Here is a 22,552-nt window from a genome sequence, read left to right as displayed (position 1 = left end):
CAATAAACTTTGAAGGGCTAAATTTCTTTATATCACATTTGGTATGGAAAAAAGGTATTTGTGTGCTCATGTTAGGAGGCTGGTAGAAACTTTGAGCAGTAATGAAAAAAGGAGTGGTTAATAAGTTTGTATTTTCGGCCGGACGTGGTGGCTCACGCCTGTAATCCTAGCACTCTGGGAGGCTGAGGCAGGAGGATCGCTTGAGGTCAGGAGTTCAAGACCATCCTGAGCAAGAGTGAGACCCGTCTCTACTAAAAATAGAAAGAAATGATCTGGACAGCTAAAAATATATATAGAAAAAAATTAGCCGGGCACGGTGGCGCATGCCTGTAGTCCCAGCTACTCGGGAGGCTGAGGCAGAAGGATTGCTTGAGCCCAGGAGTTTGAGGTTGCTGTGAGCTAGGCTGACGCCACGGCACTCTAGCCCAGGCAACAGAGCAAGACTCTGTCTCCAAAAAAAAAAATAAGTTTGTATTTTCATTGAAGAAAAGTTTTCTGTTAATGGTTATTTAGAAAAGCATAAAATCTTAGTAATCTACTTTCAAATTGATAGTCTTCTCTTTAGTCATCTTTAAATAATGAAATATATGCAGTTGTGTGCCCTGCACTTGACTACTTTTACTTTCATTTTGAATATGGAATTTTCTTAATCAAAGAAGATGTATTAATTCTTTATTGGAATATTCTTCCACGTATTGTCGTCAGTCACTTGACTTGTTACTCACTTAACTGTTCATCTGTAGTTTTTTCATGTTTGAATTATTGGTGCTTAAAAATGCATAGATCACCATTTGTTGAATTAACCTTTTCATTATTATCAGTATGTTAGTAAATGTTTGTAGTAATATTTAAATGATTCTTCATCCTGAGTAGATTCTTATGTTTGCTGATGAGTGAATCATATCAATAAACTTTAATTTTGTGGCAAGTACTTTGTACTGAGAAAGAGCAGTAGCAGAGGGATTGTCTGTTTCAAGAGGAAGAAGATAATTGAATGTGGATTCTTTGAGATATTTGACTTCCAATTAAGTAACCATAGTGACATTAAATACTTTGAAAAGTCCTTAGGATGTGAAAAATATAAACTAAGTACTTATGAAGAGAGTTAAATCAATCCAGGGGATCAATTATATTTAATAGATGTTTTTGCATTTGATAGACTCAGACAAATTTATTTTTATGTGAGATCTATATACTTCTGGAAGTTAAGTCTGGGAATCAATTTATTTCTTATATGGATGGCGAGTGAAATAAGAAAATCAGAGCTGGACAGCAGTTAAAGTGGTAAAGACAAATCTTATTCTGGACTATTGCAATATTGGACATATAAACTGATTTAAAATATAGTGTACAGATACAACTAATTTGAAATACAGTGAATCTCATTATGTATCTCTTCAGCTTTCAAAATTTAATTACATCAAGAAGCCAGGTAAATAACCAGCTAGCCTATAAAGTAGATCTGTTTTATTTATCACTAAAGTAATGGTATACATCATTTAGTTGTGTAACTAGTTTTTTATCAGTTTGAGAGAGAGTATTCTGTTAGTTAACTATCAAAAGTTTAAGTATTCGAGTAATTTCTGAGTTCTTTACTAAATGCTCCTGCGACTGTGGCTTCAAGGAGGCTGGAAACCTGACTTATCCATGCCTGATTCAAAATAGGCTCATAGTGATGTTTGTTGAACAAATAAACCTTTACTGAACACTGATTATAAATAAGCAATGTATAAGGTCAGTTCCTCAGCCATTCTTCCTTTCTCTTCTTTTGCATACTGGTTATTTCTGGCCTTGATTGTAATATCAGTTTTATCTTGCCCCTTCCTCTTCCTTCTCACTGTCACCTTTTTGGATAAACCCAGTTACTCTTATCTCTATGATTGTTATAATGTCTTATCTTCTCTCCTCATTTCTAGTCCTACCCTCTTTTAAGTTCCTCCTCCCAGACCATCAAGATCAATTCATGAATGAAGTGACTAATTATTTATTTATTTTCTTCTTGCTTCCAAAAACAATTTCAAGCAAATTATAATTTTTAAGTGAGCATAGGGTCAAAACTGATAGAACTAAACACTTAAGATTTTAGCATTTTATGAAATGTACATTATACCTTACTAAAAAAGTTTAAGAAGCAAGTCAGTGTAGAAGAGTTAACAATTTAAAATATGAGAAAGGTAAGAGAAAAACATTAGTCATATTTATTATTCTAAAGTTTATTCATTTTGAATGCAAGAAATGTTTCCAAAAAGCAAAAAAAAAAAAAAAAAAAAATCTTAAATTTTGTGGTTCTGGGAAATTGTGGTTCTAAGAAAACATTTGTTGGTAGATTAATAAATTATATGTGGTAATTTGGTTTAATGCTCTGGTAAATTTGACAGTCTAGTTCAAAGGGTCTTCACCTGGGGCTCTTGAAATCTCTGAAACCCCTGTTGTATACATTTTTCCCCCCTGGGGCCTGGTTGCATAGCTTTTATGAGGTTCTCAAACAGCACTGTAACTAAAAACAGATAAGAAACACAGATCTCAAGAAATGAAGGAGTAGCAAATCCTGCAGGCTATTCCCTTGGAGTATCTGGAAATATCTCTGCAATATTTTGAAAGTTTTTCTCTATGGACAGACTACAGGAAATCTAGACTGTTAGTAGATAGTGTAGATTCTTTATGAATGAAATAAAGGATTATGTATGTAAACAATAAAATTTAAAACTATAATTTAAAAAAAAATTAGCGTGAAAGTGTTGTATAAAGAGTACCAGGCGGGGAATCAGAGAAGCTTGATATGCTATCAGTTGACCTTTCTAGGATTGTGGTTCCTTTGCTGTAGAAAGAAGGGAGTTGGACTGCACAAAGGGCCCTTGGCTGCTTCTATATCTGATCTGATTCTTTGAATACTTTGAATGTTTAAACTGCCAGATTGGATTTTTTCACTCTTAGGTACAACAAATCAAGGAGTCACTTTTCATTCTTTATGTTTAAGGATTCTGATTTGAAACCAGGTTGTACAAGAAACGTGTGCAAGAAATATTCTCTGCTTAAGCCAAGAATCTCATAATGCAAGAAGAATTTTTAACTATTTTGCTACACTGTAAATATTAAATATTTTTTAAAAAGCCTTTCCTTTATATTTCTATAGCATACTTCTTTAAAAGACCTCTCTTTTCCAAAATAAGATATCATGTTCTTTTACTATAAAATTGATGAAAGAGGAATTCATTAAAATCTTAAAATATTCTCTTATTAAATTTTAGAGGCTGGCCAGTTGTGGTGGCTCATGCCTGTAATCCTAGCAGTATGAGAGGCCGAAGTGGGAGGCTTGCTTGAGGCCAGGAGTTTAAGACCAGCCTGGGCAACATGATGAGAATCCCATCTCTACAAAACTTTTTAAAAAATTAGCTGAACATGGTGGCACATGCCTGTAGTCCCAGCTACATGGGAGGCTGAGCTAAGAGGATTGCTTGAGCCCAGGAATTCAAGGTTGCAGTAAGCTACGGTCATGCCACTGTCTTCCAGCCTGGGCGACAACGAGACCCTATCTCAAAAAAAAAAAAAAAAAAAATTTTTTTTGAAGACTGTAATTGGAGTTGTACCTAAAATAACATTGAGAATAGGGCATGTACAAAAAAATTAGATGAGATAGTAGGTGAAACTTAAACAGAAATAAATTTGTTCAAGTTCATAAGAAATGTATGAAACAGTGATGTTTTTAAATGTAAGAAAAATTCTAAATTTATTTTATTCATGTGAATGCTACAGATGTTTGCCGTGGTGAAATGCAACTCTTTGAGGATCCTTTTCCATCTCTAATTTACACTTACGAAAAAAACCAATTTTGGGTTCTTTTGACACTCATGATAAATTTTCTGTTTAGGTTTAGAAATGAATAAACCTTTTTCAACTTGAGAACTGAACATTTGTAATTTATGTTGACATAACACTTATTTTCTATAAAAAGATCTTTTAGCCTAAGAGGAAAATTTACTAAATTCTGACAAATTTATTATTACCATAAGTATTGATATCATTTAAAGGTGACCTACCTTCTTGTCGTTATTGCAAACGATACTTTATGTTACTTTGTACTGAAGTGTGAGTCATCTACCCAAGTTCAACAGGTTGAACCAGGGTTGGGTGGGTGTAGACGAGAAAAGATTTAAAAGGGTGATGAATGATGATTATAGCAAAGTAAAAGTGGATGGGAATGATGGTTAAAGGAGGTTCACGTAATTAGGGTAAAGGAGGTTAAGAGGAGTGCGTATGTTATTGTGGTGTAACATTTAAAACTTGAGTAAGCACATTTATCTCTGCCTACACTAGAGTTGTGCCTTCTTATGTTTTATCCTATCTCTGCCTACTACCCACACCCTCATCTCCACCTCTTAAAGTCTTATCACATTTTTCTGGGGAATCCTCTCAATTTCATCAATTCCTTTTCTCTACTACCACAGTGCATAATTTGTCTTGCTTTTAAGACATATGCACGCAATTCAATTAAGATTTAAAAAAATAATTGCAATACAAAATATAATAATAGATATTTGTACAGTGTAGAGATGAGAGTCTACCAATTCAGTAGAGAGCCTCTCTTGAGGAGATAATGTCTAATGAAGGCTAGCCTTTACAGTTAAAGAAAAATTTCAGATTTCAGGTCTTGAAGGCTGGAGCCATTCCTTGTAATAATGTCTTAGTGTAGCCCCATTAGTTTCTGTGGAAAACACAGAAAATTATTTGAGTGACTAATTTCTTCATTCCTTCAAGGATGCTACATAACCTAGTCCTATTCTAAATTCCTAGAAGAGAAATTAATTCTTCACATACATCTTACATTTTGGAGCTTAAAGGGTTAATTTGGTCATAAAATCTTAGATGAGAAAGGTTAGGTGGGTTGTAGTTTTCAAAAGATTTTCACCTACTTTAGAAGCAGCAAGGTGTAGAGAAAAGACCAATCTGACTAGGTGTTAAGTGACCTGAATTCTAGTCCCAGCTACTAAAAATTAATTTGAAAAAGCTGGGTGTGGTGGTGCATGTCTGTAGTCCCAGCTACTTGGGAGGCTGAGGCAGGAGCCCAGGAGTTCAAGTACAGCCTGGGTGACACAGCAAGACTCTGTCTCTTAAAAAAAATACTAATGTGACCTTGAGCAAGTAATTTAACTTCTCTGTTATATATTTGTGAAAGAAGAATATTAAATTAGATTTCTAGAATGGTTTTCAGCCTTTAGCTTTCTATCTAACTTAATCTTCACGCTAATTTTGAATGACAGAAAGAACATATATTATTGTCTCCGTTTTACAGATCAAGAAACTGAAATTCAGAGAAGCTGTGACTTGCCTAGGATTAAACGACAAAGAATGATAAAGCCAGTACTAGAAACTGGGTCCTCACTAGAAGTACCCAATCCAATTCCTTACACGTGTTTGTCAAATGAAAGAATACAACTCAATGAGTGCATGTATAAAGGGATAGAAGAAAGCACTGTGATCTTGAGATCCAAAATCCTTGATTTCTAAATTTTGACTTTACCATGGGCACAGTATGCCTTGAACTTTAGAATGGATATAACATGTCTTTTTGACCTTATGGATGGTTTTCAGAACAGAATTAAATGAAAATACATTTTGAATGTAAAATTTTAAAAAGATACTATTATAGATGAAGTAGGCTATAATATCTTAATTTTACAGAGGTAAAGGTAAGTTGTAAGAAGACATGCAACAGTAAGATTCTGTTTTGTTTTCTTGACCAAATAGAATGCCTATGCTTTAAGTATGCCAGATAAAGATGGATACATTTAATATACCTTTTTAGCACTGATAATGCACAGCAAATTTAAATATTCAAATAGACACAGTCTTTGCTTATAAAAACCATATGTATTTCTGAGTTGGGTTGTGTAGTAGTTAACACATTGTATTAGTCTTCATACCGTCTAATGTTGGAGCTAGCATTGGATCTAGAACTTAAGAATACAAGCCTTGCTATTCGCTACATAGCTTAGCTCTTCTTCCAGTCACTCAAGTGCAGCTGAGAAAACTGAAACTGTTAACCAGAGCTGATTTTTACCAGAGCTGGAACTAGATTCCTACTTTCTTGACTTCTAGTTAGGTTTTCCCAATGTAACAGGTAGCTTCCAATTTTTCTGTTTTTTCTTTTCTTTTTGTGAGAGACAGAGTCTTGCCCTATTGCCCAGGATGGAGTGCCGTGGACCAATCATAGCTCATTGCAGCCTCAAACTCCTGGGTTCAAGCAATCCTCTTGCTTCAGCCTCCTGAGTAGCTGGGACTACAGGTGTGTACCACCACACCGAGCTGATTATTTTATTTTTTGTGGAGATGGGGTCTTGCTGTGTTGCCCAGGCTGGTCTGGAATCCTGGACTCAAGCGATCCTTTTACTGTTGGCCTCCTAAAGTGCTGGGATTACAGGCATTAGCCACCACACCTGGCCTCTTTTTTTTTCTTACTGACATAGGAAACTTGGTTCATAGCTTAGGTGAATATTAAGCAAAGAAGAATATTGTTTTTATATGTACATATACCCTATATAAAGATAGACATTTTGAAACACTACATTCTAACATATGGCAGACATTTAACTTAAAAGTTTTCTATCCTTCTATAGAGTATAACAACCGTGCTTCATTTTGAGCTTCATCTTTATGTATTAAAAATCATTTGCATTTTACATAGTACTGTGCCAAGTTTTATACAAAGGAAGAAAATATCTCTGCTTCTTTTAAATAATTGGAACAAGGGTTTTCTGTGCTTAGTAAATTTAACATCTTCCAGCATTACCAGAAATCCAGGTACTCTTCAGTTTATTTCAATAAATATTTATTGACTTTCTGTCTTTTACCCATTACTTAGGGGTGGAAGTAGAGAAGAATTGCTCTCTCAGGATGTTTCTGGAAGCTAAATGCTTGTGGCTAGAAAGCTGTTCTCTGATACACCTGAGTTCTTTTGTTCCCAATAATGAAATTGTATGCATATTGAAAGTTTAAGAGTGTTTGCTCCCCGATTTATATTCACTGGTTGTACATATTAGTATAATGTTTTGAATATAAGGGCAAAAACAAAAAGGTGGTTTTTAGTAAAACCAAGTTCAGTGCTTTGAAATGATTCAGAGTCAAGTTGCTGAAAATATTTTCCAGTTAGATGTGTAAGAGATTCGAGGGAGGGCAACATAAGAAACCGGAAGGACTGAGTCTCTTGTCAGATTTCTTTACAGGTGTCTGTCTTTATGTCCTCACACTACACATAGTGAAAATCATAAACACACATTATTGGTGTGGTTTATAGAAGAAAAACAACCTGGAACTCAAAAAAGAACCTTGATCCTACATAAAGAAAGTTTCAAATGAGTATACATTTTATATTTTTAAAATTCCAGTAAAATGTTTTAAAGAAATGACTTGCTCCTTAGCTTTTTTAGTTAACTGGTACCAATCTCATCAGATAAGACAATTTCTGTATCAGCAATAACCAACTGGAAAATGTAACAGAAAAAAAAAAGATTCAATTTAGAGAAATAGCAAATAGTATAAAATACCTTAGGAATAAACTTAATAGGCAAAGTGCAGGAGTTAGATGGAAACGAAGCAAGAGACTGCACCACTTTAATGAAAGCCATAAAAAAACACTTGAATATGTGACATGCAGTTTTCCTGGAGACATATCTATAAATTTAATGCCATTCCAGTAAAAACCCTAATAGGTTTTCAGTGAATGTCGTTATAAATTTGTTGACCTAAAGGAATATATAAGAGGGCTGTCCGAAAAGTATCCAGACAAATAGGAGCATTTGTTATATTAACAATGGCTGGATACTTTGCAGACTGCCCTCTTTTGTGGATTATATAACCTAGCAATTTCATTTCTAAGAAAAATTGTCTTCCCCTCCTGATTTGCATTCTTATTAGTAGTACCTATGTCCCCGCACCTTAACCTAAACCAGATTATAATAGGTCAAAAGTAGTATCTTGTTTAGTTTGCATTTCTGTAGTTATGAGGTGAGCCCAGAAATAGGCCCAAAAGACCCCAAACCTAGAAGAACTTAATGTATGATAATTTTAGCACTTTAAATTAGTAGAGAAAAATGTGGATAATTCAGTAAAAGTGGATCATCAGGATATCGGTATGAAAAAAAGAGGTGGATTTTGACTTATTTTTTTATACCAAAATACATTCCAGATAGATCAATAATTTCAATAAAAAAATGACTCCATATAAGTTTTAGGAAAAAATGAGAGCATTTAAAAAGTAACAGTATAGTAAAAGCTAAGTATTATATGAAGTCTAAAGTTTTAAAGAAAAAGATAGGTTTGACTAGATAATTTAGTTTTGTTGCAAGAACAGCATAAAGTAGAAAGAAAATATCCATCTTATCATATAACTCATGATATGAGTTATATAACAATACTACTTATAGAATAGTTACATGGCAAATTTCTTTATAGAAAGAAATTTGTTAGAATAAATAATGAAAATTAACAACCCATTCAAAAAAGTGGGAAAAGGATCTGAACAATCATATTATTTTTGTCCTTACCTTAAAAGAAGTTCTTAGTTTTAGGTACCCAAATTTAATATTTTTATTTTTTTAACATTTTGTCCTTCAAAAATAAAAATGACTATACATTGATTAGTTTTTTTTTCTTTAGAGATGACAGATTTTTAAGGTCTAGTTCTGTGAACACTACTGCAAATATGCTTAAAACCAGACATATATTTTGGCTTTAGGCATTTATATAGATGTTTTGCTCTTAACCCAATTAGAATACAAAGAAAGAGAATGGCTCTTTAGCAGAAACTGATGCTCAAAGGTAAGGAAGAATTATTAGTATGATTCTAAGACACCAGTCATCCATTCCCCGAACAAAATGGCCATGGTTTGTTACTGTGATTGTTTTAATCAACTGATTCCACAATCTTGGAAAATTTGAGGGTTTCCTATCTATACTAGAAGTCACCAGCACTACCTCAGAAAGGTTAGAGGAGATCAGGCACGGTCAGGGTGGTATGGCCATAGACTATCAGAAAGGTTAGAAATAAAAGACCTGAGGGGCTGCCTCCACAAAGCCCCCTTTTAAAACCCAGCCTTTCCTCGTCATAAACAGAAGTGGACTATTTCGACCTGACCAAAAAAGGTTGCTGGATTTTTGTCCTGGTCAAGCATATTAATTTTTTTTTCTGCTTACGTTATTTTCACCTCTGGGTACACTAGTATTTGTTTATTCAACAGCAGATATTTATTGAGTGCAACTATATGCCAGGTCCTTTTCTAGGTACTGAGAATGCAGCAGTGAATAAAAAAAAAAATCCCTGATCTTATATTTGGAGGAGACAGACAATCAATAAATAATCAGTTATACAATTGATCATGTGATGGTAGTTCTCTGAAGGAAAATAATTTAGGAGGAAAAAGAGGGTTGGCTCTTACTGTTGTATATAGGGAGGTCAAAGAAGGCCTTGCTATTAGAGGTTGCTTGAACAGATACTTGAAAGAAGTGAAGGAATGAATCATGAAGCTGTCTCAGGGAATTAACCTTTAATTGATCAACATCTTTAAAAGGCCTTCCTTCCCCAATCTATCTTTCCAGCCATAACTCCTCAAAATTCAGTCACCTGGTTTTTATCCCCAAGATTTTCATGGCAATTAGAAATTTCTGAATAGTGCTTCAACTTGATAAAATCCTGTGTGTCTACTTCTGATTTTTGTTTTGCATGACCCCTCATAAACTAGGAATGTTTGTTTGTTTTGTTTTGTTTTGGCTACTTGTCAGTGTTCTCCAAACTAAATACTTCTAAGAGAGGAGCTGTCTTTAATTAAAAAGAGCCCTAAGTCAATAGCTTCATTTCAAGTCAAATCCCACCCTGACTTCTGTTCTCCCTGTTCAGTGATTAGGTTCATGTATTTTACCCTTTGATGCTTTGGTTAGTACCCTGTTATCTCAAGAGCTGAACTTTCTTCTCTTGAATTTAATTCCCTTGATAGTAGCGACTTCTGACACCCTTTATCACTTTTTTCTTGACTTCTGTCAATTATCTGTCCTACCTATGCTTGAATGAGTATCCACGATCTTAAAGGTACTTATATCCCACTTATCTTTTCTCTATGATAACATGGTATCCTAATTTTGGATCTACTTTCAGATTCTGTCCTTCAAAGAGCCAAATCTTGTGCTTTCTCCTGTGTTCTGACACATGTTCATTATGCAACCCTACTGGGCTACCTAGAATCATAACTTAGCCTTTCTCTGACCCAGCTCTACTTTCTAAGCACATATGACATCATTTTGTGAGGTTTTTTTTAATTAAAAAAATTGTTTAAAATCATTCCCTAGGAATAAATTTTTAATTTATAATTTAGGAGAGAGATTACTGTTAAGAGTCTTAAAAAGCAATAATAAGATAAATAAAATAAAATTAGAAGGAAAAAGAGATAAAATAACCCAACTACTCTAATAAATCTAGGCTTAATTTCAGACTTTGCTAATATGCTTACATAGTTAAAATCAGAGAATACTATCTTTAAGATTTAAAAGGGAACTGCTTTTTCTTTTTATGTGCTCTCAGATAAGAACAATTCCTACTATATCTTATAAACTGTCTTACCATAAATTTCTCAAAGTGATTTTAACTACTATACATTATAAACAATATGAGAAATGAATAAGTCAGTTTCTGACATGAATGTACATATACACTCCTAAGCCTCAGTACTGACTATTATGACATATCTAAAATGTAATCTGTTAGCAATAGATTCATTTCTTTTAGACTTTAATCTTTTTTTAAAAAAATACATATGTGCTTTTCTGTTTATAAAGTATACTTAGGTGAATTTAGAACAAAGGAAAATGTACTTTGAAGTTTCAAACCATTTAGAATCATTTAGATGTACTACTAAACTAAAATAATCTTTGGTCAGAAGCAGTAAAATTCTTACCTAAAATGCACTGTCTGAAGGAGAGAGTTGTGATTCTGTTGCCTCGCTTTGTAATCCAGAGAGGGGTTTTCAGGGCTTTTTCCTTCAAAGTACCTGCTGGAGATGAATCTAGCAAACATTTTTGCCCAGAGAATTTCTGCCACTAATTAAGCCGTAAATGGATATGCCACATAGGATAGATTGTGTTTAAATTAAACCATTTTAAATTACTAGTCAGAAACACTATCAAACCCTATGACCGAATCATAATTCTTATTTGATAAAACTGTTTTGTTTTACTGTTAAAAACAGTGCAATTTTTCCCTTTAGTAGGTATGCACTGCATTGTAAAACAACAGTGTCTTTTGTTGTCAGCCAGACTAGAGAAATGAGTAATTTGGCTTATTCAGATTTATCCCATTCATCATCTTTGAGTTAGTTTCTTCTTAAGGAGGAGCACATCTTATAATTTTTGTCTTTTTGACCTCAATATTTGTTTAAAGGTTATAAGAAAATATGTTCTTAAAATCTTGATAATTAGAAGAAATAATTTCTTAAATAATAATAGCTTTGTATTTTATCATATTATAAATTAAAACTTTAAAGTTCTTAAATTCTTCTTCAGTGAATGTGTTTTGGGGTTCAGTCTTGATAATGAAAAGGGAAGTTTTCTTTTTCTTAAGTTGTATATTAAGAGTTTAACATTTTAAGTTCACAATCCATTTTGAGTTTATTTTTATACAAGGTTTGAGATTTAGATTGACGTTCTTTTTTTTTTTCTTGGCCTATGGATGTTCCATTGTTCTAGTACTAGTTGTATCAAGGCGATCCTTTTTCTATTGATTTTCTTTTTCACCTTTGTCAAAAAGTAAACAAAAAATAGATGGGACAAATAGATACAGGATTTAAACCAGCCATATTAATAATTTCATTAAATGTAAATGTTCTAAGCACCCTAATTAAGAAGCAGAGATTGTCAGCATGGATAAAAAACAAGGCCCAACTCTATGCTACCCACAAGAGACCTATTTTAATTATACAGATACAAATGTATTAAAATTAAAAGGATGAATCAAAAGGATTAGGTGCCTGAATGGAACTGAGGGTAACTGAGGATAATTCTATGATTTGTACTATGGGAGATTACATGGTTGATAACACAATTAACAAAACGGGATATTGAAGAACTGACTCATAGCTGATTGGTGATGAAGGTAATGGATTCATGTTAATGTTTGAACTTGTTGTATTTGAGATGTTTGCCACATATCCATGTGGATATCTTTAGTATCCGGTTGGAAATATGGATCTGGAACTTGAAAGAATGCCTTTAGTCAGAAACACAGACTTAGGAGTAATATAGATATAAAGCCGTGATAGTGGCTCAGCGAGCATATATATTGGCAAGAGGATCCAGAGGCATACCAACTGTAAAGGACCAGTGAAATAAATGGGAAAGATCTGTCAGCAAGTTCAAGGCCTGCCAAAAATTTTCTATTTTCTATTCTAGTTTCCTTTTGTAAGACAAAACAGTCTCAGAATTTGCCTTAGGATAGTACAAAAACATTTCCTGTATTGTAGGTCCAATAATATTCCTAAAATACCCAGAAAACAATAGCAATTCCTGCCTTTCACTTCTCCTATTGTTAATTTTTCTACTAGCACTAGAAACCTTGTACTTACTTGGATAATCAGAATCTTTTTTTAGGAACACCTTAACTTGATACCCTTGGAGTCCTTTACTCTCTGGACAAGTTCATGCTTGCTTTAGAATTGTGTGTTAATTGCAAAAAATCATGTTGAAGAGACATGTAGCGTCTGCTTTTTCTATCAGTGTTATTTATTCAGTGGAATTTATACTAATCTTGCTGCTAGTGAGAGTCTGGTTTCTCTCACAAGATTAAGTAGCAAAACAGTAAAGTTTTGTATAGAGAGCAATTATGCTGACAGTTAATGTGAGTAGATAATTAATGACATGAGCCAGCTTGCCTGAGTCGAAGAGAAAACTACTGCGTGAGTCCTGGATGGAAACAATGCTACAGAATGACATACATGTATTTTACTTTCAAAAGTTACATATTCCATTAAATCTTTTTTTTTTTTACAGTTTTAAAAATATCAATCACTCTATTATTCTGTTAGCAACTTGAAACACTAACATTTATTATCTCACAATTTCTGAAGGTCAGGAATCTGGGAGTGGCTTTGCTGTGTAGTTTTGACTCAGAGTTTCTCACGAAAGATCCTTAAGTTGTCAACCAAAAGCTGCAGTTAGTTTAAGCCTTTTCTGGGACTGGAGAATCTACTTCCGTGTTCACTCATATGGTTGTTGGCAGGCCTCATTTCTGGTAGGTAGGATTCATTTCTTTGCCATGTGGGCCTCTCCATAGGGCTGCCCACTTCATGGCAGCTGCTTCCTCTTGGAGAAAGAGATGAGAGAGAGAACCCATGATGGAAACTGCAGGTTTTTTATAAACTAATCTCAGAAGTGACGTGCCATCACTTCTGCCCTATGCTATTGGCCACACAGACTAACCCTTCTACAATTTAGGAGTGGTCTACACCAGGGTGTAAATAGAAGTGTCAGGGAATATTGGGTTGATCGTGGAGGCTGACTGCCACACTTGTCATTTAGTGTCAATTAGAAAGCAAATTATATCATTACTTTTCTTGTTTGTCCTTTGCTATAGTTAATTTAACCCATGATATAACTATGTGGTATGTTAACATTCTAGAAATATTTACTGAGTGTCCATTATATGCTAGGCACTGGAATTTTAAGAATATTCTTAAAGTCCCATGTGAACTCAATTAGTCACCTGGTTGAAATCCTTCAATGAGTTTATCTCTTGCTATTTCCTTGCTGTGCAATCTATATTTTAGCTTTATGGAACTGATAATTTCTGTCTCAAGGGTTTATGTGCCAGGTGCCATTCTAAGCACTTCTCATTTGTCATCTCATTTAATTGTCAAAACAGCTCTGAGAAAGTATTATTTCCCTTATTTTATAAATGAGCTTCTGAACCTTCTATTTCTCTTCTTTTTACTTAAAATAACTTCTCTTCTTCCTTTAGGATTCAACTCAAGCATAACGTCTTCCAAGAAGTTTTCTCTAATGCGCCTAATCTGGATTAGGTGTTCCTCTCTTGATTTACTTATCTGTTTTCTTCGTTAGGCTATAAACTGTAGCATAAGAGTTAAAAACAAGGGCTCTGGAATAAATAGCCGTTTCCTGGATCCACCATTTACTAACTGTGACTGGGCAATTTACTCTTAGCCTACCGTTCTTCACTTGTAAAATGGCATTAAAAAAAATAATACCTTCCTCCTAGAGTTTGTTTTGAGAATGAAGTAATATAAGTAATGTGCTTCATGCTATGCCTGGCATTCAATAAATGTTATCTATAAAGTCTTTGAGGGAAATTTTCACAACAACCCTATGTGGTAGGTACTATTATTAATGTGGTATTTCTCCTAGCATCTCTAGATGAATGGATGAGTGATTGGGTGATAGATGGAGTGGTGGGGAGTGGAGTTAATTGTAGGGCTGGCTGGACAACTACATGGAAACATGGTTAAAAGCATGAAAACAGTCAAAGAAAGAATGAAAGAGAAAATGAGCAAAGGAATATGTCTTTTCATCCTAGCATGCTACTAGGTAACAGCATAAGTTCTAAAACCAGGTAGACATGGATTTAAATCACTGCTCCATTACTTATTAGCCATATAACATGGGGCAAATTTCTAAACTTCTATGCTTCAGGTTCTTTTTCTGTAAATTGGAGATACTTACTTTATAGACTTCTTGCGAGGATTAAATGTGATAATGTATGTAAAATATTTAGCATAGAACCTGGCATGTAGATGCTCAATAAACATTAACTAGTACTATTATTAAATTGAAAGACTCATAAATACAGAATTTTGGTAGCTAGGGAAATAAAATAGGATGACTAATAATAGGATTATGGTAATGCTTTAAATCATTAATCACAGTTATCAAAATTAGGCACAATAGAAAGATCATAGTTGTTATTCTTCCTTATTGTACTGTATCCTCACTGGTCAATAAAAAATTTTTGCCTAATAGGTCTGAGGTAAAGTTAAAAATTAATCCTTATAAACTAAAGTTATGGAAATATTTCTGATATTCTGCCTTCCTACCCTATCATCACTTTAGCCCAAATGCTGGGAAAAGAAGAACCAAAAGTCTTCTGCCAGCTATTGACTGTGTTATGCTTTAGGGAATTTCCAAGTTTCATAGTGGAAACTGTACTTTTTACATCTGACAGACCTCAAATTTGCCTGGGTTATTAGTATTCTAAAAAGTAGAATTTGGGGACCAGTTGAAGGGAGGCATTTTGAAACCTAAAAAGATAAGAAATGAAGCTGTTACAACAATAATGTTATTTAAGAAAGAAGAGTGGGCTGGTGAGGTGGCTCACCCTTATAGTCCCAGTACTTTGGGAGGCTGAAGCGGGAAGATCACTTGAGGCCAGGGTTTGATACCAGCTTGGGCAACATAGCAAGACCTCGTCTCTGCAAGAAATAAAAAAAATTAGCCAGGTGTGGTGGTGCGTGCCTGTAGTCCCAGCTATGTGGGAGGCTGAGATGGAAGGATAGCTTGAGCTCAGGAGTTCAAGATTGCAGCCACTATACTCTCCACTACACTCTAGCCTGGGTGATAGAGGGAGACCATCTCCAAAAAAAAAAGAAGAAAAAGGAAAGACTAGTGAGTCACTTTTCAGAAATTTTTATCAGGATTAGAGAAATACAGTTACTAGTTCTTAAGGAGGTAGTGGAGGAGATATATAGATAAGGAAGAGGTGGCAGGAATAGGGTGGGAGGGAGATAGAATGGTAAAATTGCATTTCGAAAATGTAGATGAGCTTTTCGAAAATGTAGATGTTTTCCCTTTCTGGTATATCAAAATCTTGAGAAGTAAGGGGAAACCCAGCATGTGTGTTTAATAAAGCTTCCTTGGGACTCTGATATATGCTGCACTCTAAATAAATTACAGGCCATGTCAGAAAATAGGAGTTTACATTATAAAATAAAATTGAAAATTAAAATCAGATGTTCTAGATAATGTTTTTCCTGGAACAGAAGTGGTTAGAATTTGAGAGATAACTTTAGATATGTTCTATTAGGCAAAGATGAGAGAAGCTGGAGATGATGAAGACATCTTTCTTTTATGTACAATTTTGCTGAGGTTGGGCTCTATTAATTTTTGTTTACTTATGGACAAAGAGCTAATGCATATTTCCTTTTAACTTTTATTTAATATTTGTTGTTATTCATATGCATAACCTGATAGGAACATGACCCAAAGTTTAATTTCTTTGGTTAAAATTTAGTGTTTTGGCTTCATGTGTGTGTGTGTGTGTGTGTGTGTGTGTGTGTGTGTGTGTGTAGCCTGAGTTAAGGTGATCTGCTTTGCCTTTCTTCCACTGTGCCAAAAATTTGTGATCAAGGGCCAGAGTCAATATTAATTCTATGATTTTGTTTTAACTAAGAAGACCCATTATTTAAAATTGTAATTGCACTCATAGATACAGGCTTTCTTTGTTAAAGGTTTAAAAAAAAGGGACATTTCTTATACTTCCTTTTTGTTTTTAAAAAAAATTAATATATTAATAAATAGAAAAATGAAAGGAGCTTAAAAATCAAGTTAACATAATTATCATAGAAAGCAATTGCAAACTTATTATTTTAAACTCATCTTTATTGCTAAGAAAAAAATGTCCTATATTGTAATATTCAAGGTTTACTTATAATTATTAATAAAAAGTGGGGAAATAAAAAGAATCCTGCAGACATTCTAGGCATGACGTAGGTCATTGACAGTCTAGGCTTGAAATTAATCATTAGATTTTCTGAACTCATATTATACTGTCTTAGTCTGTTCTGACTACTGTAACAAAATACCATAGACTAGGTAGCTTATGAACAACAGAAATGTATTTCTCACAGTTCTGGAAGCTGGGACGTCCAAGGTCAAGGTGTCAGCAGGCTCAATGTCTGCTGAGGGTCTATTTTCTGCTTTGCAGATGGCGTCTTCTCTCTGTGTCCTCATAGAGTCAAAGGGGAAGGCAGCCTTCTGGGGCCTTTTATAAAGGTACTAATAATTCCTTTCAAGAGGGATGTGCTAAAACTAAATTGTGCCTGGAGAACCTTATGTTGCTTTTACATGTCAAATCTGTATTGTACCCATATCTGACCAATCTTTGATTTTAAGGCTCTAGGGCATGAATGACCCAGGGGTTTCCAAAGCCAGAACAAGTATAGAAATAGTAACATATGCATATCAACAAAAATCACTTGCTAGGAACCTGAGCCCAGCCAATAACCTTATTCCTACTGTCTCAGATCTAGTTTACTTTCAGCATTGGAAACTTGTAAGTATTATAAAATTCTGGGAACTTGGAGTAGGTCCATCTAGAAGTAGTAGCAACAAAGCCCAAGACTAGTGAAATCCTTTAGTAATGTTAGCTTAATTTTCTAAGTTTGTTTTATTTTGTTAAAAACAAAACTATACAATGTTCAATCCCTAAATGATTTTTAACACAAAACTTTGGCACTATGAATAGATTACATGTGACACAATATTTACTATCATGGAATAATATATATGGGAAAAGGGTACTAGTTAGATTTCCATAGAGAAAAATTTGGTGATGTTGATTCTCTCGTATAGAGGCCCTAGTTAAGAGGCAGGAATTATTTGAAGAAAGTGACTTTAATTGTGATCATTCAGTCATAGGGATATAATTTTTTTAACTTCTTTATAAATCTTAGTCATCAACGTTATTAATAGATAATTTGATGCCTCCTCACTTGAGCAGTGTAAGCATATTTACTCCTGACCTTGGAACTTTAATTTGCTCTTCTTGTGCTTTTCCATTCAGTCATAACTGTCTCTTCCTTCAAAATTTGGCAAAGCATCCTTGACTTTCATCATATTCAGACACAGGGTAAGAACCACCCAGCTGAGTGTGGCCTAGATCAACTGACTTAAGACACATGGGAAATAATACATAACTTGTTTCAAGCCACTGAGTCTGGTGGTGGTGGTTATAGTCAGTGGGCAAATATAATACTTCCCCTTAAAAACTTTCCTATTCCTCTTTTAATGTCTGTTTCTCACACTGTATTAGTTCCCTTTATAGTATTGATTCTTCCTACAGTATGAATTTTTATCCATTTTACACATATACCTTGTAGGAATTTTTGTCTCATCCTTTCAGTTAGAATAAGATCTTTTCTTTGGATTAGGAAGGTAACTTAGGGAAAATTCTACAAAGAAGCTTCAACAAGATTTTATCATGACTGTTAGAGGGCAAACAAACCCTCATTGGATACACCTGCTATGGCCATGGAAGCCAGTACTGATGAGAGAGGACTTTTGACTTCTGTAATGCTTCATTTAGATGAGTGGCTATTTTAGTTTAATTGCATGAATTTTGTCATCTCCCTTGGAGCTGCCTCCCAGAGCTGGTATCTCAGCCATCCTCAAATAAACCTTGACCTAATTTTAGAAATCTTGGCTAATTTTGAGTTAGGAATTTCTTTCTTTAACTAATATTTAAAAATTAAGAGAACAAATATAAAATATATTGTGTGTATTAGATTTTTAAAAAACATTTAGAAAATACCCAATACCACAGAATAATTTTGTTTGAAATAAAGAAAATAAAAGTTTTTGAAATAGGACCTAATCAAATTGATATACCTTTCATTTTCTTTGAGAATTTTGACCAAGATATAAATTTAGAAAATACATTTTCAAAGATTTTTAGGGACAAAGTTGTTTGAAGTGTTTATGTATATAAAATTGTGTGTCATTAACCTAACATTAAGTTTTAAGTTCTTAAAAATATCTGCTCAGTCTATAATTTAGCAAAAGAATTGCTCTTTTGAAAGACTTTTTTTTTTAAGACAGAGTCTCACTGTGTCACCCAGGCCAGAGTACAGTGGTACAATCATAGCTCACTGCAACCTCATACTGCTGGGCTCAAGGGTTTCTCCTTCCTCAGCCTCCTGAGTAGCTAGACTATAGACGCATGTCACCAGGCCCAGCTAATTTAAAAAAATTTTTTTGTAGAGACAAAGAGTCTCACTATGTTGCCCAGGCTGGTTTCAAGCTCCTGGCCTGCAGTGATTCTCCCGCCTCAGCCTCCCAAAGGACTGGGATTACAGACATGAGCCACTACACCCATCCTGAAAGACTTTTAAAAAGTTGCTTTAATTACTTTTAATGAAAATCTAATTGGAACTTTGGGCCTATTTTCCTTAATTTCTCAAGTTTGATCTGGTTATAAAAATTGTTCAGCACTGTCAGAATGCTCATAGTTTATCATTTTGTGGGGGAGGGTATTTATTATACCAGATGGTTATCCTGGAGGGGAAAATAATATTTTATATATAAAGTTCTTTTTGTTTGGTAAATTATGTAATTATCTTAAGCAAATACTGTAGAAGTTGGAGATAGTCATCTCTGATTAAATAAGATTGCTTTCTGTTGTTTTCTGCTAGAAGAATGATTATCAAGAACATTTGGCTTTATTAAACAGTGTGTAATACCATGATTAGCCTTGGTAAAATTAGTTTATATGCTTGTTTTATTGCTGCTTTTTATTATACTAAAAATTAATGAAAGATCATAGTATAGTCATAGTGGGTAAGAACTCAGATTATGGGAACTGAGTAAATTCAAATCCTGTTTTGCCACCTGTTAACCTCAGTTTCCCCATCTGTAAAATGGAGATAGTGATTCCTACATCATGGGGTTTTGGTGAAAGTTAAATGCACACACAGAAGAAATATTTACTAAATGGTAACAGTTATTGTTAGTAACAGATATTAATGTGATTTCTTTTCAGTAAATGGATAAAGGTTTGGATAAAGCTAAAAAATAATAGTTAAATTAATAAAATGTTTTTAATAAAAAATCATAAATATTCTAATACTTTAATTAGTTCTAGGAAGCTTTTTATTTGTTCTTTTTAAAATCGTTTGAGTTTTGGTTTTTATGTTTATAAACCTCAAATGTTATTATTTCACACTCAGAAAATATTAATATTTCTAGTGTATTCAGCCACAATTTAACTATTTCTGACCCATAAAATGACTAAAGATAACACTTAATTCATAGACTTATTTTGAGTATTAAATGAGATAATACATTTGAATAAAACCTTTGTAACTGAAAGTATTTTAATTCTTGTCTAAGCAAACCATGAAAGTAATAGACATATCATTCTATTTTGTCAGGTTGGTTTGTTTGTTTGTTTTAGAGATGGGGTCTTGCTCTGTCTGTCACTCAGGCTAGAGTGCAATGTCCTGATCTTTGCTCACAATAGCCTTGAACTCCTGGGCTCCAGGGATCCTCTCACTTCGGTCTCCTGAGTAGCTGGGATTACAAGCTTGAGCCACCACGCCTGGCTTGCCAGTATATCTTTAACTAACTAGCTAATTTAGCATTCAGTGCCCAAAAGGATAAATTTCATACTGGGATTGTACAAATGAGTGTGGATGCCTCCTTAAATTTTTCATCCAAGGCACCTCCTGTGCCTTAGTCCTGGCCCTATTTTCTATTGCTTGTAGAAATTTTTTTCTCTTGAAATTTTGTTGATGGCATACTACTGCTGAAATAAAAGTAGCCCAGAATATATTGGTAATTTTACATTTTCAGTTTTGCTTATTGTGAAGTTAAAGACTTAAGTAAATTAAGTAAATAGTAGAGTTTCCTTTTTTATAGTTTCACAGATTAACAAACAGAGTTAACTCTTGAGTTATATGCGTCCAGCTCCAAAGTTATTTGCTGTCACTGGACCTGCCTGGCATATTCTTCAGACACACTGGAGCTAGGAAGTTAGAAATTTGTAGAAAATTGGGTCACTTGCAGCAGGGCTAAGGCAATGTGGATTGTGGTGAGCCCTGTCACCTAGACTACTTTCCTCAAAGCAACACAGTCATTCAGTTATTCAGTAAATATTTTTAGAACCTCATTTCTGTGCTAAATGCAAGGGATGTAATAGGGAGCAAGACACAATTGAACTAGCTGTCTCTACATTAGTAATTTATGACAAGGAAAATCTTTGTCCTAAAATATAGTTTCTATTGTAATAGGTTTCCTATTTCTCTTAGAATATTCAAACTTTTTAGCATAGTTTTTAAGATTCCATGTAATCAGACAACTACCTGTTTTTTAACCTTTTCTCTGGCAGCCTCTCCACCACTACAACACCATTGCACTTTAGTTGCGGTGGTCTCTTTCATTTCCTAAAAGAACACCAGTTTCTTAGCCCATGATCTCTCATCTTGTGGGAGACCTCTGCCCTTGCTCCTCTCAAGGCAGAGCCTCCTTCTCACCTTTCAAGACTCAGCATCTACGTTACCTTCGCAGACTGGTCTTCCTTTAACCCACCCCATCTACCTGGGTCTCCGTCTTTATTATTCACGAGAGAACTCTGTCCTTTCATAGCATTTTCTGATTTTGCCATCACATACTTATTTCCTTGTGTGTTTATTGGCTGCGTCTTCCCACCAGACTGTAAACACCATGTGGGTAGGAACCATCCCTGTATTTGCTCACCCCTGTACCCAGAGCCTGGTATATCCTAGGTATTCATTCAATCAATGTTTGATGTTCAGTGGATAATGTTTCACAGATAAAATAATTTTCAGTTGTACTCCAGGTTGCCTAAAGTACTCCCTTGTATTCTGCTGCACTTCACTTAAAAAAAAAAAGTCTTTGAAATAATAGGCATTCTGAAATAGTGTATACTTTCTTTATGGCTAAAGTGCACATACTATGTTTGACTAATATTTGAGGAAAACAACATGGGAAAAGGAGTAGATTAAAAATATTTTATTTTTAAAGTACTTAGGGTATACATAACTAAGAAACTTCCATTTTTAATCTTACCCTCACTTTAAGGTAGAGTTAACCTCAAAACTTTGAACACTGTAACCTCTCCATTCATTAATTCAATAAATATTTACTGAGCCCTTACTGTGCGCCAGGCAGTTCTAAACATTGGGGATACTGTTGTAAGATAGGCAAAGCCTATACCTTCTTGCTTCTTGCATGCTAGTAGGAGAGACAGTTAATAAACAAGTAAACAAATGAATTCATGGTAAAATCTCAAGTACTGATCAATGCTATGAAGAAAATAGAGCAGAGTTAGGAGTAGCAATTATGTGGGAATTATGGCTGTCATAGACAAGATGTTCAGAGAAGGCCTTGCTTAGGAGGTGCTGTTTGAGGAGATATGTGAATAATGGAATGGGGTTGAGTCATGGAAGCTCAGGTGAAAGAGCATTCCAGACAGAGGAAACAGCAAACACAAACTCTGACACAGGAAGACTCATGCCACATTCATGGAATAGAACAATGACCAGTATGGCTGGAGTAACAGGAGTGGTAGAGAGTGAGGTCTGAGAATTGGCAAGGGGCTAGACCTCATGTAGTGTTTTGTAAACCAAGATAAGGTGTTTGGATTTATTCTAAACGTGATAGGAAGCCACTGGAGCGTTTTGAGTATGGAGGTGTGTGTAGGGAGTAATTTATTAGCTCTGTTGAGGAGAGCTGGGAGGCATCAAGGGTAGAAGTAGGGAAACTAATTTGT

General features: G+C 34.4%; 1 protein-coding gene across 2 annotated transcripts in view; it reads left to right on the top strand.

Moving 5' to 3' along the window:
• Positions 1 to 22,552, top strand: part of RB1 (RB transcriptional corepressor 1) — a 126,374-nt gene that overhangs the window by 77,741 nt on the left and 26,081 nt on the right. The window lies entirely within an intron of this gene.

This window comes from Lemur catta, chromosome 13 (genome assembly GCF_020740605.2).
Source record: "Lemur catta isolate mLemCat1 chromosome 13, mLemCat1.pri, whole genome shotgun sequence".
Lineage (NCBI taxonomy): Eukaryota > Metazoa > Chordata > Mammalia > Primates > Lemuridae > Lemur > Lemur catta.
This window is presented reverse-complemented; position numbering and strand designations above follow the sequence as displayed.